Source organism: Manis javanica, chromosome 4 (genome assembly GCF_040802235.1).
Source record: "Manis javanica isolate MJ-LG chromosome 4, MJ_LKY, whole genome shotgun sequence".
NCBI lineage: Eukaryota > Metazoa > Chordata > Mammalia > Pholidota > Manidae > Manis > Manis javanica.
The window spans coordinates 141,820,168-141,837,354 of NC_133159.1; the positions used below are offsets into that span (position 1 = coordinate 141,820,168).

Consider the following 17,187-nt stretch of genomic DNA (forward strand, 5'->3'; position numbering starts at 1 on the left):
AGGAGTTTCCTGCCCTTGTGGAGCTCACAGTGAAGTGGGGGAGATAAAAACAAGAGCTTGCAATGAAATTGCCATTTGCCAGTAGAATGGCATGCACAGAGAAGTAGCTGTTGATCTGGGGAGGAAGTGGTTATGTCTACCTGGAGGCAAGGCAGGGGTGGCTGCCCTGTAAGAAAGGATTAAGAAAGACATTGAAATGCTGGAACAGGATTTCAAAGCATGATAGAAGTTTGCCCAGCAGATAAGATGGGAAAGAGCATTTCAGGAGGTTGTGCAAAGGCTGAGGCCCCAGACTGTGGAGTATTAGCAAGCAGTGTGCTTCTGGGGCATTACCTGCATGATGCAGGGCAGGCTGGGGGACTCAGGAGAAGAGATTGGACAGACAGGCAAGGGCAGAAAGCGGAGGTCCCTCTACCTAAGCAGAAATCCGGACCTTGCCCTGAAGGTAATGGCTCCCCGCTGAAGAGCTGTCAGCATGGGCTGTCACATCTTTTTAATGGATAACATAATAAAGAGGAATCTCTGTCCTAATCCATCTTCTACTCCCTGGCCCTGCCATAAACTCACAAAACAAACCTCAGTTTTGCCTTCTGCCGCTCTGATTTCTCTTTGTCTAGCTCACACTGGGTCTAAATAAATCCATAAATAAACCCACTCGCCACACCAGTTCATCCCCTGCTTTTTACATTGATGGTTGGTGCTTCTTCGCTGAGACTGATTCACAGGCCTGGAGACCGTCACGCTGGAAGGGTCCTGGGAAGTCATCTACTAACACCCAGCTGCCAGCCCCACTTGAAGAGGCAAAGCTGTGACCCCTGCAGAGGACAGTGAGTTGCCCAAGCGCACACAGATCATCCAGGACGTGGATGGGACTAGCCTAGCTTTTCTTTTCCATACATCATATCAGCTCATTATGTTCCTGTTCCTGGAAGAAAAATCAGTCCTGAACAAAACTGTGCAGTTGGGGATTTTGTCTTCCAAACCCTCCTCCTAAAATCTCTTCTGACTGTGCCCCTTCCTCCCTCCTGTGGTCATTTCATATACTCCCCAGAACACAGAAACTTCCTGTAAACCAAGAGCCATTTTAGAATCCTCCCCACCTCTGCTCTCTCAGAGAAACCTCTCTGCTTTTCTTTATTGTTAGGGTGCAGGCTTCCGAGGCTTCCCCAGAGAACAAAATACACAGGCATAGAGATGTAAATTCAAGCAAAGTCTTTATTCAGCCAACTAGTTGGGGTCCAAGTCAGCCCGATGCAGTGGGTCTCAACAAGGACCCCGAGCACTCAGAGCCAAGGGTTTATATAGCAATTTCAAAGCACTTAACTCATAGCAATTTTCTATAACTATACATTATTCTTGCAAGACATATATCCTGGGGTTAAGCAAGGGCAGGGTAAGACTACTCCTCAATGGTTAGGGAGGTTCTGCACGATAAGCTTGGTATGTAAGATTTACTGACCAAGGTTAGCTGACCAAGGGTCACAGCTGCCCACCACCCGGTGCTCATGATTAACTTGTTTTTCAAGGCCTTACCCAGTTCCAGTTTTTCTTTCTAAGTCACATACTCAGAAAATGGCTTCTAGGCCTTTAAGATGGCTATGCTTATGCTAACCTATTTCTATTCTTACATTCCCCTCTTCTTCTTGTATCTATTTCAATCATGAAATTAGGGGTCATCTGTTTGGTTAACACTCTGATAGTTCTGTCTCAACACTATGATTTGCACGGTGCTAATGCGTTCTTTGATAAAGGTAACACATGGAGTGACTCCAGTTTGGCGGGCCTACTACTTGTTAGAATAAGCTGGGGTGGTGCTGATTACTTCTGTCGTGTTGTAGAGGGAGGTGTAAGTTTTAGGAACTCTCTCAATGCAGGTTCTTTGCCTACTTGCAGAGGATAAAGTGAGTCTCGGTCTTTGTCTTCTACAGATAGGGACTCTAGCTGCTGCTAGGGAAAAGGGGCGATGACCGCTCTGGCTGCTTCGTGCTGAGAAGGGGGTGCAGTAAAGGGTGCAGCTAGGTCTCTATTAATGGTCAGTTGAGAGGGCTTCAGAAGGCTGGCGCTTCTATTATTATTTGCAGTTTTGTGGCTTCTAGGCAAGATAAAACAAATTGTGTTATTAGGTTATGTAGCAACATCTGGAGTTGGATTTTCTATTCTGGAGGCTGCAGTTATTGAAACAATACTTTTCTCTAAAATCACCCTCATTTTTATTAGAAATAACCAGGTTAAGAAAATAATTAACAGCTGGCTTGATCATTTGCACAAGTGCAGCAAGAAGAGCAATTGATTACACAGGCTCTTTTAAATATGCTTTGCTGGAACTTTTTATAAGGAATTTCAGATTGAACTTTTAAAGGCCTCTTGAGGCCAGACAGCCAAGCTAGACTTGCCATCAGGCTTTGCCTGCAGTACCTGTAGATTTGGATGAATTCTTCTCTTCTCGAGGTCTCTGAACCTGCCAGGAAGTGACCTTCTTTACTCACCTGGTAAGGCTGCTGGGAACTCTGTAAGCAAGGTACCAGGCCAGTTCTTCCAAGGGGCTTTGTTGGCTTTATAAAGTCAATCTTAGTTCCTTAAAGTTGTTCACATCTGAGTCTATGCACATGTCTCTCAGGTATGACATTCCAGTCAAAGCCCTGGCAGTATAACCAGTGTTCTTAAGTAGTCTTCTCACAAGGAAAGCAGATTCTTATTGAACTCATGCAAATAAACATACTGCCATGGAATACAAAAACAGTCACTGAAAGTTTTTAAACTCTGGAGGGATCAGGTAGAGAGAAGGAAGTTTCAATTCTGCTCATAAAGATAGTCATTTACTAAACTGTTGTCAGTTTAAGAGAACAAGGTTAAAACACTTTATCAGCAACATTTGAAACAAAAAGACACAAAATCATTTTCTTTAGTTTATGTAATCTTATGTAACTAATACTTGTTCTGCTGAAATCTAGTTCTTTACTAGTTTAGGGATAATACTATAAATGACAAAAGACTTACAAATGACAATGGTTAAAGATCTGATGAGAGCTTACTGTAAGACAGTTGACATAAGGAAATTCTGTTATTTCTGTAATACAAAACATTTAGTAACAAAGTTTAGCATCATTCTCTTTGACAGTGCTTTCCTGGTAAATAAATAAATATATATCAGATAAATAAGCCAAATTAGTCAAATACTTTCTCTAATGAGAAAAAAATTCTTCTGACATGTTCCAGGGGCCCTCTGGAAAATATCAGAGTTAACTAGAGGTAAAAGCACTTTTTTTGAACTTAGCATAAGTGTCCAAGACCAGATACAAAAAAAGCAGAGAAAGTGCTTAAGTCTACAGGTCTTCTCTGAAAGCTTCAAGAATGTTTTACTCTTTAATAGTAGATATAAGCTGCTATGCAAATTCTATTAAAAGCTCTAAGATCATTTGCATTAAAAAAATATGAAGAGTCCTCTGAAGGACTACTACTAGTAAGATGGCAAACTTCCGGCTTCTCTTCGGGGTCCTTGGTTTCCGCCGGCGCCACCTGAAGCCCAATCACCTCTCGCTCCCCTCCCAATCCCAGCACCTAGCCAACAGCCACCAGCTCCGTAGAAGTGACACCTCAATCAATTCATGCCCCTTCCTATATAACCTAGCACTTTTCCCTAATAAAGCGGAACTCTCCGGTTAATTGCTGCTATGTGTCGCTCCTTTCCTTTCATCCCCCATGTTTTGTTTTTTTTTTAAAACATACAGCATATAAATTAAACAAGAAGACCTGGTGGTTGTCAAAAAAATCTATTACAACTTTTCTCAAAAGTGGTCACACGTTTGTCCATTTAAACTTTTACAGTGAAACTTGTTTTTCTGGGAGAAACATAATCTTGTCTAGATTCTAGTTTAATTTTTAAGAATAAATTTTGGTTTGTTAACTAAGTGCATTTAATCAGCTGAAAAAAGCTTTGTTACCATTCTGCTTAGGTGGATAAATTAAGAAAACAAATAATCAGTAACAACTTTAATCATTTGTTGGTTAGAGATTTTTCCACTTATAAAAATATATGGAATAAATAATTCAATTTCTCAGGCCATGCAATCGTTTTCAATAACAAAATATTTCAAAGGCAAATAAAGCTTATACAGTTGTTAACAAACTTTAGCTTTTCGTCTTTTTAATATTACGATTTCATTTTTTTTTTTTTTTTTTAATATTCTGGCAACTCACTGAGACTTTAAGCATGAGAAACTGCTTTGATCTTTCAACATTAAGAGCAGACTAACAGTTAAAGAAAACTGTTTAACTAGAAACAAGATTCTAATTTTGCTGTGCACTTGATATCAAGACTCACTTGCTTTAATTTCACTAGGCACGACTATATCTGTAAGAATATAGTAATTTATTCTTCATTTGCCCTATGGTCCCAAGCACATAAGCCGGTGAGAATTAGCCTGGGCTTGCCTGCGGCTTGACTGGGTTTATCTCACTTAATCTCTAAACATCCTGACCCTCCCCCCCAAAGCAACAGGCTGAGCGGGTCTTCTACAACAAAAGGCACCACGCTGTTTTCTCTCTTTAAACAAATAGCTGTACTTTAGAACAAAGTTACTTTATCACAAAACACATTCTTTAGCATGCAGAAGACTTTTCATTCTTTATACTTTTTCTTATTAAAACATACATTTTTTAGCATAGAGAAATGTTTTATTACTTTAAATAGTTTTAATTAAAACTTAAAACCATTAGAAACTTTAATTTCCAGTGAACACCGAGAAGCAGGCCATTGTAAACTGTTAAACTAACATTCTTTAGATTGACAAATTTATGAACACATTTTATAATTTCTGTAACCATGAGCTTTACAGCACAATCTCTCATAGAGTATATCTTCTTAACTTAGCAAAACTTTAAGGTTTTAGGTTTCTACAAAGATTCTCAGGCAGTAGGTAGGTATACACACTGTAACACACAATTAAAAAGAGGTTCACTTGCTTCAGTCATTTAGTTCACTCATTCGTAACAACTATTCTAGATTACTTACAAGACCTTTACTGAATATTAGACAAAGCCAAGCCTTTAAGCATTTTATTTTTAAAAGATTTAGCAGATAACATGACTTAAATGACCTCAGGTAAATTTAGGCAGCTGATAACTACAAGGACATGCCCGCCTCAGGCAAACTCAAATTAGCATTAATGCTTAACACTTTTTATCAGGTTTTCTGGAAGTTTTAGAATACCCAATTTTCACAAGCGCTTGTCTTTAAATCAATTTCATTAATACCATCCGGAGGTAGAAAGATATATTCATTTACACACTTAGGGGGTCGTCTGAGTCTGTCTCATGGTGAGAAAGAAGGAAAAAGAATATGAGGGAGACAAAGGCGAAGGATGAAGATGCCACTTCAAACAAAATGACTGTTGTATGTGCTTGTGAACGAGTGCCTGTCGTTGCACAGTTTTTCTTCCACGGGGGACGCGAATTTATCTGGGATTCGCGGCTGTGACCCCCTTATCCTGTCACAGGAGTCTTCTAGCGGCGGGCGCCCTAATGGCTCTTAATTGCCCGACCCGTGCCCGCGGGGAATGATGTAGTGACAGAAAGGAGGAACGGAGAGAGCAGGAGAACCTTAGAACAAGGAAACTTAAAATGAGAAGCGCAAAAAAATATAAACTGAAACCAAAACACAGTAAAACAGTCAATGATAACACCAAGCACACACACACCACATCTGATCGCACTCGTTCGGACCGGTCCTTCTCTCACTCTGGTGCGCACCACACTCACCACTTTCAGGGTCTTCAAAAACTCTCGTAATTCTCCTGAAGGGCGTCCACTCGGACTGCCGCAGGGTGACGAGCTCGATCTTTTCCTCCTCGGGCGCCAGTTTTCTGCCGATCGGATTTGCCTTCCTAAGGCCGAGTCACTCGGACCCTAGGGCCAGGATTGGTTACCTGGGCTTCACCCAGGGTCGCTAACCTGGGGGCCGGGACTACCAGCCCGGACTTCCTCACTCGGGACCACTAACCCGAGACCATACACGGGATGGCGACTCCCGCTTTATAATGGATTTATGCAGACACGAGGGGGCGACCCTCGAATTACACTGCCCCGTCCGGACAATTAGACCTTGCCTCCAGCTGTCCTTTGTTCTCAGGGAAGCTGCTCGTATCCCGGACGAGCCCCCAAATGTTAGGGTGCAGGCTTCCGAGGCTTCCCCAGAGAACAAAATACACAGGCATAGAGATGTAAATTCAAGCAAAGTCTTTATTCAGCCAACTAGTTGGGGTCCAAGTCAGCCCGATGCAGTGGGTCTCAACAAGGACCCCGAGCACTCAGAGCCAAGGGTTTATATAGCAATTTCAAAGCACTTAACTCATAGCAATTTTCTATAACTATACATTATTCTTGCAAGACATATATCCTGGGGTTAAGCAAGGGCAGGGTAAGACTACTCCTCAATGGTTAGGGAGGTTCTGCACGATAAGCTTGGTATGTAAGATTTACTGACCAAGGTTAGCTGACCAAGGGTCACAGCTGCCCACCACCCGGTGCTCATGATTAACTTGTTTTTCAAGGCCTTACCCAGTTCCAGTTTTTCTTTCTAAGTCACATACTCAGAAAATGGCTTCTAGGCCTTTAAGATGGCTATGCTTATGCTAACCTATTTCTATTCTTACATTTATAACCTCTTATTCCATCAAAACTACACTATCCCATGTTCTATTCCCTCTCTTATATGAGTGATTTCCAAGGAAAAGTAGAAATTTCACTAAACTAAGGACTGGAAGATAACATCCCAACTCTGCCACTTCCTTTAACATTGTGCAAGCATCTTCATTTCCTCACATGGAGCTAATGTTCCCTTTAAATTTCTGTTGTGTCCCTTAGCTCTGATACTCTGGGATTCTCTATCCAACAGTGTGCCAGAGCAAGCTCTTCCAGGCTTGAAAGAGCCAATTATGCATGTCTCTTCCCCACTCCCATTTTGTATTGGTAGCTTGAAATCAGTCATGGTGGGAATATTTACACTGTAGAAATTGGCAAATGCTACAAATCCAGTCATTTTTGTGGGGAGAAGGAGAGTTGGTTTACTAGTACCCCTATAGAATCCATCCTCTCATATCTCAATCAAAAGCAAGTATCTACGTTCTCACAAAGACTCCTGAAAGCAAAATAAAAACTTAACCCAAAATAAAGTATTTCTAGTAGTACAGCAAGCAGATGAGGAAGTACTCTTAGGGAGACATGACATTAGTTTCCATTTCCCGTTCCATATCTTTGGCTCAGATTGTTCTCTCTACCTGGAATTCTATGCCCCATTCATGCATCTTCAGGTTTCAAAATTCTACCACTAATACTTTACAAATCAGTTCTGTAAAATCTTCTCCAGTTCTCTAGTCAAGATTAATTTTTCCACTGATTTTTAGCAGAACTACGCAAACACATTTTTCTTCCCACCTGGAAAGTAGGTTCCCCAATAGTATGCACTGTATCTTTTCAATTTCCAACGCAACTGGGCTAGGGTAGCATCCTGCAAACAATGGATGTTCAATAAATATCTGGAGCAATGAGAAATTCAGCATTTGGCAGATATGCAAAAGGCATATGCTTCCTTTTTATTATGTACTATTTTTGTAGGGAATAAAGTACAGTCTTATGATAATGACTTTAAATGATGCAAAATTGCATATAGAAAAAAGCAAGCATCCCCCCTCCCATTCCTTTCCTCATCAGCACTCCCAACCCAGGGTAAGCAGTATTATCAGTTTTTGTGTATCCTTCCAGAAATAGTTCAAACATATACAAGCACATGTGTCTGTGCATAGACCTTTACATTTTGCACAAATGGAAACACACTGTTCTTTGAGGTGTCTTTTCTAATATGTCTCAAAGATACTTTCATCTCAGCACAACTAGACCAACCTCATTCTTTTCCAAGGCTGCATAGCAGTCCGTCATACAGATAGATCATATTTCATGTAAGCAGTCCTCTGCTGCTGGAAATGTGAGTTCCTTCCTACCTAAGATATTGCCAAGAATGCTTCAGTTAATATCCATGGACATACATCTTTACCCACATGTACAAGTATATCTGTAGGGGAAAGAAAAACACTAAAATTGGAATTTCTGAATCAAAGAGTAGGTATGTCTTTAACTTGGACAGATATTGCTGTATTTTCTCCCAAACACATAAAGACCTGAATGCTGCTCTCTCTCTAGCAGTTTTTATCTGCTTCTTCATTCTTATCCATTGCTCATTCCACCTGTTCTGGCATCAGAATCCACTGTCATCTTAACGATCATTCCACAGGTCCCCAGAAGGTGACAGAGCCGGCCAGCTCTGTGCTGCCACGGTGTGGGGTCAGACAAATCTCTCTTCCCTCAGATGAGCAAATGCCCCAACTTCAGAGGGCATGCCTCTTGGCATGATTTCTTTGAGCACACCCTGTGCAGCCTCTCTGAGCTGCTTCCCATCATTGTCCATAGATCAACAGCCAAGATAGGATGGAGGCCCCGCACATACTTATCACTCATCTGTGCCACTCCCTCCAGGGCAGGGAGAAGAGAGGCCAGTGGGTGCAGGCAATGCTTCCCCATCTGTCTCCGGCAAGCAAGGCGTGGGCCCCCTCTGTCTCCAGGGTCCCTGCCTTTTTTACATCCTTATTTTCTAAGGTAAGTGTTCAGTTTAGGTCTGATGTCACACTCCAAGAGGTATAGGGAAACTGAAGGTTAGGATGAGATTTGGTGCTCTCTAGGTGGCGTTGGGCCAGAGGCTGGGGAATTCCTGAATCCTGCCCCTCTGGTATCCCATCTTGTACTGTGGGATTTCAAACTAGGGAGTTCCTCCCAAAGAAAACTAACAAGAAACCCAGAACATTCTTTTCGCATCTGGGTGAGTCCCCGATTCCCCTGACATAGGATTTCTCTAGTTAGTCATGCCTTAGCAAGCACACACATGCACACATACACACACAAACACCCATGCATGCTAGTGGCTTCTGATTCCAACTGGCTGAGTCAACAAAGTAGGCTTAACCTGGCCGCAGACACAGAAGAGATAGCACAGAAAAAGCGTGGCTGAGCTGTCCTGAGAAGTCCAGGTCTGCCTGGCCGCCTTCCTTCATAGTGGCCATACAGCAAAGGGTTGCCCATACATGTGGTGTGAACTCTTCACCCCCAGCAGCTCCACGTACTAGTCATACAAGGCCCCATGAGTGCCCTGAATCCAGAACTGTCAACCCTCCCTTATAGGGTGAGTTAAGGAAAGGAATGAATAGGGGGTGAAATGTGGAGATGAGCATGGGCGGATCTCCTCATCAACAACCAGCCTGGTAAAAGGACTTGAAAGCATGTCCAGGTCCTCTGAGGATGTGTCCCTGATCTCACTAGACTTATTTATCCTTGTATCCACAGCACCTAGCACAAAAAAGGCCACCAAGGAGACTTGGCCTGGAGGAAAGGGGTCTCAAAGAGAACAAGGTTTCTTTCTTTCTGCTGAAGGCCATTAAAATGAGGGAATGCATGTGTTCTGTGTGTTTCTAAAGCTAAGTTGATCTAGTATATAGGCGCTGCAGAGACAGATGTCAATTCAATATAAAAAAAAATGCTTTTAACAGACAGATTATTTCCAAACAGGGAATCATCTGTTTTGAGAAGTCGTCATTTCCCCATCACTAGAAGTATTCAAAATAGGGAGCAAACTTCTGGCAGGGATTCAAGGATTAGAGGTTTTGGACTGGATGAATTTTAAGATTTCACAACTCTTGCGAATTAAAGAGTCTATGAAATGTCCCTTCCTGCCTACAAAAATTGTCTTTTATGCCTTCAAACACTCTATTACTTCAGCCCCCTTCTCAAGCCTGAGTGTATTCTAGGTCTACCTAGCAGCTGGAGGAAATGTGTACCCCAGGAAGGAGCCGTTCCCCATCCAGGGAATGTCCTTTCTCCAAACAGAGACTAGAGTATTTTTTTTTCTTCCTTCTTCCCTTTGGCAAAGCGAAACCAGGGTTGAGCCATTAAGCAGCCTGCTCAGTGCGAAGCTTGCTCACCGTCTAGCACAGGCGGGAGGCAGCTGTGGCATATTGGTTAGATCCCAAATAAATATTTCACATCCAGCCTCAGCAGAGGTGGAGAAATGATCCTTTCAGAGATGAGCAGGCTGTGGGGCTTCCTACTGGCAGCATTGACTATTTAGAGGAGAAGGGGGACCTGTCATTCACTCAGATCATCCATCTCAAAGCCCGAACTACTCTGAAATGAGGTCCCCTAGAGTCAGAATTGACAAATGGCAAAATAAACTCAGCACGCAGAGATGAATGAGGGGGCCCCCCAGCTATTAAAAAGCCATTGCCATCTTCCTGGAACTGCACAGCCATGCGGTCCTCAGCTGCCCGTGTGGGCGAGGCACCCAGCAGAGTGCACAGACAGGCACCCACAAGAATTAGCAGCTCGTCCCAGGCACCAAAGTCTGGCTTACTTCCCAACCCTCATCACGCCTGTGGGAGGCTGTCCTGTGCTGCGAGAACTTCAAAATTAAAAGAGAATAATCAAATAGCAATGATGAAGGCCCCTGGGAGAAGGCAAAGATGGGTGATGCCAAGAGCTAGTTATTCACTGGCAAAGGCCCCAGAGTGCAAACGGGAAAAAGAGTGAGAAGGCCAAATGCCCTGAAGAGTGGTCTGAGCTCTGTCCATTTGTTCAGCAAGGGGAGGGCAACGAGAATGCTAATGAATTGTGCTTCTGCTAAGACCTCCAAGTCCGGCCTTCATTTTGGCCTCATAAAATGGGTATGTGAATTATCCCCAGAGCAATGGCATCTCAGAATGCATGCATGAGCCAGACCAGGGAGCTGGGCTCGCAGACTCAGGAGCCAACAGCATGTGCAAAGCAGAAGGTATCCCATCCCCAAATGAACAGGATGCCCAGTGGCTCTGCCTGACAGACCACGGGCTGCTGCTCCCTGCTCTGGGCATTAGCTGGAATTAGACTCGCATTACTATGGAAAGAATGTTTTTTATCTAATGCAGCTCATCTCATAGGGCCCTCAGAGGTTCCAGCTGGAACAGGAAGGAGTACAGGCTTCTCCACAAATATCCTGGGCTTTCAGTCAAGTCCCAAAATGATGTTCAGCAAGGGTGACGTGGGGACAAAATGTGATCAGCATCTTTGTTTCTCTTTCACCCACTTCCCTCTCTCTGCTCTGTTATTCCTTACTTCAGTATTTCTGTCTGCCTCTCCCTCTTTCTCCATCTCTCTTTCTCGATCCCTGTTGTTTTCCTCCAGAATATATGACAAGAGCCCTAAAGCTCACAGCTCTCAGATTGGTTGCTGTGGTATGAGACCCTGTGAGCAGTGAGAGGAACTTAGACCATCTGGAACTGAATGAATATTCTATCTATCCATCTATCATTTGTATCTATCCATCTATAATTGTTATCAATCTATCTACTTACCTATCATCTATTCTGTATCATCTCTATCTAACAACTTGTATCATCTATTTGTATCTATCTACCTATCTGTGTCTTTGTCGCTCCCTCTCTTGTGTGTGTGAGAGCTAGTCCAAACCTACAGTTTTTAACTTAGCCCCAGATACAGGAACTTCCTAAAGTCACAGAATAAATTAGTGCAGCTAAGGGGAAAGTTGATATTGGATCCCAAGTCCCTAGAGGGTAGTCCGACAGGGATGGGGGATACCTGGGTGTGCAGATCAGAATATCATCATCAGATGCTCATGTCCAGTGACATGCAAGGAAGGCCTCTGGTCTGCATGGCTGAGAAACCCAAGCTGTATATCCTGGTTAGAAAGAAGAGGGTAAAAGAGGGGAAATGCAAAGGGGCCGGAGGAGAGAAAGGAACTCTTTAGAAAATATTTGATCTCAAGGCATATCCAAAGAAATTAAAAGATGTCATTTTGAGGAGCAAAGTAGGGCCTAATGTGATATTAGTGACAGAAGCAAATCCAAATTTAAAGGAGAAATGTGTTTCACGTTCTCAGTGTAAGTGGACCTTGTTAAGGACAGGACTGCTCCATCTCCAAGAGACCTTGGAAGACCTGGGGGCACCTGCCTCAGATTCGAAATAGCCTTGGGGGACACAAGAGCCTCAGGGGTAACTGGGAAAGAGGGGAGCCCCTCTTAGCAGACACGACCTGCCCAATGAGGCCCCAGTCAAGCCCAGTGCAGCCGCTGAGCAGGAAGGAATCATCTCAGGCAGTAGCCTGCTCACTTCACCCTGCCCCGAGGGCCACACCTCCTCCCTTTCCCAGGCCCTCTAGATCCTCCCAGAGCTGCTGCCTCCCAGCCTCCTGGCTGCCGCTGCTGTTTAACCTCTTCAATTCCCTCCACTGCCTGGGGCACAGCTCCCAGTTAACCTTCATTCTTGTGCCATCTTGCCTCCTAGGTATTCATTCTATAGATATGCAAGTGTACCTTGACAGGTGGAGTCTCAGGCTGGGTTCAGAGGAACCACCTGGGTGGCACTAGGGTGGGTGAATGATGTGCCTCCAGAACAAGATTTAAGGAGGCACCCACGCTTGGGCTGAGCCCAGCTCAGGATCTGCGCCTGAGAGTCAGGGCCAGTGCCTGAGAGTCAGGGCCACCTTAAGTTGAGCCTCACCCTAATGCCCTGCCCAGATTCCAGTGTGAATAAAAAGGAGTGGTTTCTGCCCTGTAGAGTTCACCCACCAAGGAGAGAAGACAAAGCCTGCTAAGCCAGAGCAGAAAGCAAACTGGGCCAAGGCCAGGAAGGGACTGGTAGGTGCTGGGAAATCACAACAGGTGAGGCTGGTCCAGTCTAGGGGGTCATGGGCTTTGCTGAGGATGACAGTGGGGGTGAGAGCTGAAGGGTGAGTGAGATCAAATGAGGCCAAGGCTGGGAAGGAATAGGTCAAGGACTGAGGGCAGAAGGAATCGCAGATAAAGTCTGCAGCAGAAGGGGGCAGATGTATTTGCAGAACCAAACATGGCTGCTGGGAGAGTGGGGGTGGCTCCGCCCATGAGATGAATTTGGGGAGGAGAAATGGGGCTCATCAAGGCTCTGTTGGCCAAGAAGTGACACAGAGTCCAGGCCAGAAGCTGTCAGACAGCCCTGGTGAGCAATGGTGGGCTTGATCAGAGTGGCAGCTCTGGAGAGGGAGGTTAGAGGACAGCTTGGAGATACACTTAAGAGGCAAAATGACTGTATTCAGACTGTATTCATGCTGCAATCAGGACTGAGTGGGGTGCATTTAAGAAAGCTTGTTGATTGATCGATGGTTGCTCATTGGTGCTAATGGCTTTAATCAAGGGAAAAGATCTCAATAAAAACAAATGATTAGTCTTTATAATAGAAATGTCAATGGACCCTTAATGAATGAATTTGCTAATTTCAGTTCCTGCTGAGGCATTAAGTCGTGGGTGAGAACATTTAGGACCTTAACCCTGAGCTGGAGCTCCTGCTTTTTGGGATGTGTCCCACTTTACTTGACCTTGAGACCTTGGAAACACACCCAGAGGTCAGCATGGCACTCCCCAGTTGCATGCCTCCTATGTTCCCATCTCTGGAGAGACCTGTACGTACTCCCCATCCCTCAGAAGCCAAGTGCTTTTAAGACAGAGAACAGAAGCTCCCCATGGGAATAAGAATAAAAAGCAACTTGCCCTTTGCACCTTGTCTGATACCACGGAAGGCAGCAGGGGTGTAGGGGGCCCTTTGCCCATTCCCCTCACCTCCATTGGCCCTCTCAGCACCCTGGCCCCTCTCACAGCCCTAGTTCTCCATCTAAGCTAGTCACTCAGAGCCTATTCTTCACATCCAAGTTCATTCCTTTGAGCTATGGTTCATGGTTGTTCTATGGTCCAGAGAGTTCATGGCAACTTCCCTCTCAGCACTGCTCCTCTCACACACTCAGCAAAGATGATCCTGGGGCAGCCTTCCTGGGCCTATGCTAACCCACCCCATCCCCAGACGTACAATGTGGCCCTTATTCAGACTTGAGACCACAGGAAAACAAAACCTTTGCCCCTCTACAGGATATGTCATGGCTTTGGCCTTCTAGAGACCAGAGATTTTAAATCTGCCTCTGCCTCTCCCCTGCTGTCTGACCTTGGGCAAACCATCTGATTTCTCCCATCCTGCCTCTCGGCAAAGGAAGATGAATGTCGACTTCAAGGCCTGTGTGCTGGGAAAATGCTAACATAGCGCCCGACCCACCAAAGGCTCTCATGTGAATGCTCTCCTCCCTTCCTCTCTGCAGTTACCGTGAACATGGGAGGCAGATCAGGGGCATCGCCCACAGCACCCTGGTTACCAGTGGCATTTGAGGAACCACAGAGGCCGTGGGGCCTCCGTTGCCACACGGTTGGGCTGGGCCGGGCAGCCACACACTGAACTCCCCATCCCTTTCTGTTCAGCCTGGTAGGAAGCAATAGGGAAAGAGGGGCTGAAAAGTGGCCCAACCAAAACTTGAACTGAGCAAATCAGAAGCAGCAAGCAAGAAGAGTCAGTGCCTAAATGCAGCTCAGTGTTCTGTTTGTATTTGTATTGAACTTCGCATCAAAGCATGGAGCTCCCAGGTTTGTTCAAACCCTGACCGAACCACTTGGGACACTTAGGATTGTGATCTCCCTTATGTGCCACCCCCCAGAACTGGTGCAGCCTTTCACCTGTATCTCATTTGACCTGCCCAGTGATGCTGCAGTGTACGGTGGTGTCATTATCCCATTTCACAGATGACAGAACTGAGGCTCACAGCAGCCAAGAGACTTGCCTAAAATCACCCAGCGGTACAGCCAGTCCTCAAATCTGGAGTTGCAAATGCCCAGGCCCTTCTCCTCCTCCTCCTCCTCCCCTTCCTCCTTCTCCTCCTCCTTTTTTTCTTTTTCTTCTGGTTCTTAAACCATTGACTCAGCCAGTGAGTGGGGCCATTTGAAAAACTCTCATCCAATTACCATTTTTAACTAACGTGAGATTGACATAATGGCAGACCAGCTCTGGAAGTCTGGGGAGCTGCACTGATATGTATTTGGAGGCTCATATACGGAGAAGCTTTTTTTACCACCTCAAAAATGTTTTCAATCATTTGAGGACAAATAGCAGCAATCCTACAACCCAAATTCAAAACAATAGGGTGGAAAATTGGTTTGTGATGAGGATGCTGAGGAGAACTGCTGGGGGGCCCACTCACTCCGGCCTCGCCTGGGCTGGCCATGCGGGAGAAGCAGCCTGCGCTCCTCTGTAGGGTCAGCTTCCCTGGGACCCTTCGTGCATCACTCGTTCATTCATTCCTCATGGATGTGCTGACACCTTTTGTCCCCTGCTCAAATTGTTATTCATGCTGCCATTTCTTATGCATTCGTTTACTTATCCTTCTCTTTAGTCTCTCTTATTTCATTTATTCACTCACATCCATTTATCCAACAAATATTGTGAACATCTATGTGCCACACACAGTTCCTGCAAGTATCCACTCCAATCCTAGACCCCACTGGCTAGATACAAAGGAAACTCTGGCTCTTGCAGAGTTTACAAAACCATCCTCAGCCCAAGCAGACCTGCAAAGAGAAGGGTACTATGCCGGATACCTTTATTAATTGCATAAAGATGATACACTAATACAGGCTCAGAGTGAGGGTGGGATGTCAGAGAGCAACCCACTCAGGGAAGGGCCTTGAGGAGGGCCCAACATCAGCAAAGGGAGTGTCCAAGGGGAAGAATGGACACTAAGTCCCTGCCAAGTGAGGACAATTACTGTGCCCACAGCCTGATGTGATGGGGATGTGCTGGGAGGCTGTAGGTGAGTGTGAGGCACAGGAGGGGCTGGTGCTTACCCAGGGGTCTTGAGCCCCAGGTGAGCGTGTCCCTCAGAAACAGTAATTCTCACACCCTGACTTGCAGAAGAATGTGTTACTGCACTAACCTAGATAAGAAAATAATAAGCTAAAGAATAGGGTTCTCTCAATTCAATTTTCCTTCCCTTACATATGTTAATGCCTCTTACTCATCTAGACCAGGGTCCAGTATGTGAGGGTATCCAGTTAAGCATGCAATTATATACTCAGTATTTTGAGTTGCCAGTCCAGGGCTCCGTAGTTTCTGGGTACTGTAGCTCCTCCTCACATTTGCCAATGGTTACTATAAAGGGCAATCTAGTAGGGAATACCTAGATCAGCCAGGCGTAGAAGTTCCAGAGTTTAGATTCCTCTTTACTACAGGCTGGTATGCCTCCTGAGGTCTGCTTTGTGAGAGCTTCCACATCATCCCTTTGAAGCTGACCCCTAGGCTGTCCATTTGCCAATGTCCATCTATCATCAGTGGTTATGAACTTCAAGTCTTAAGTCATTGTAACTACACACTGAACAGACAGGGCTCGGCTGAGTGGTGCTACAGTGAACCGCCCTGAGCTGATTTGGACTGATGGGGGCTGGGCTGAACTGGATGACCTGGGTGGATTTGGACAAGTAGAAACTGGGTTGAGCTGAGCAGAGCTAAACAGTGCTACAATAGAACAAGCTTGGCCAGGAGGTTACCTGAACCGGATGAGGATCCTGGAAGATCAGTTGTTCATGGACAGCAACTCAAATATATCCCTAAGCCTCTATAGCTGAGACTGTACAGCCCATTCTCCAGGCATAAGCCAAATGGTCCAGCTCCCTCTGCCACCTCCTCCCAAAATCCACCTTTTATCAGAGCTTCAGAAAACACTGCTACCCGTTGCAGACTTTCATGTCCTAGCCACGATTCTGTTTGCTCTGGGTGAGTTAATTGGTGGAGGGATAGGGAAACAAAAGGGAGGGCTTACAATGTGACGGATGAGATAAGACTGATGCTGACGTGTGCTCCTCCACTACTCACGCTGGGTCTGGCCCAACTCCTGACACTAGCGTCCGGGTAATTGTTAGCGTGATCCTCGCAGTTTCCTGCAGCAAGGTATTAGGTTCGATCCCTAGTCCCTCCCAAATTGGGGGAGGGTCAGGGTCTGAAAGGAAAGGAGCGACACACAGCAGCAATTCACCGGAGAAATCCGCTTTATTGGGGAAAGGTGCTGGGTTATATAGGAAGGGGCATGGGGTGATTGTGGTGTTACTTCTACGGGGCTGGTGGCTATTGGCTAGGTGCTGGGAGTGGGAGTGGGGAGAGAGGTGATTGGTCTTTAGGTGGCGCCCTCAGGAACCGAATACCCGGAAGAGAAGCTGGAAGTTTGCCATCTTACTGGTGGGGGCCCTTCAGGGTCCA

General features: G+C 45.3%; 1 protein-coding gene and 1 long non-coding RNA gene across 2 annotated transcripts in view; one reads left to right on the plus strand and one right to left on the minus strand.

Moving 5' to 3' along the window:
* The window catches only part of ASIC2 (acid sensing ion channel subunit 2), a 998,461-nt gene that overhangs the window by 622,159 nt on the left and 359,115 nt on the right, over positions 1 to 17,187 (plus strand). The gene's annotated exons all lie outside the window — the stretch shown is intronic.
* On the minus strand, positions 1,196 to 6,644 carry LOC140849077 (uncharacterized). The gene is made up of 2 exons (XR_012130596.1): positions 5,758 to 6,644; positions 1,196 to 3,067 (listed from the first exon to the last, which is right to left on the minus strand). It is a non-coding gene; the product is annotated as an uncharacterized lncRNA (long non-coding RNA).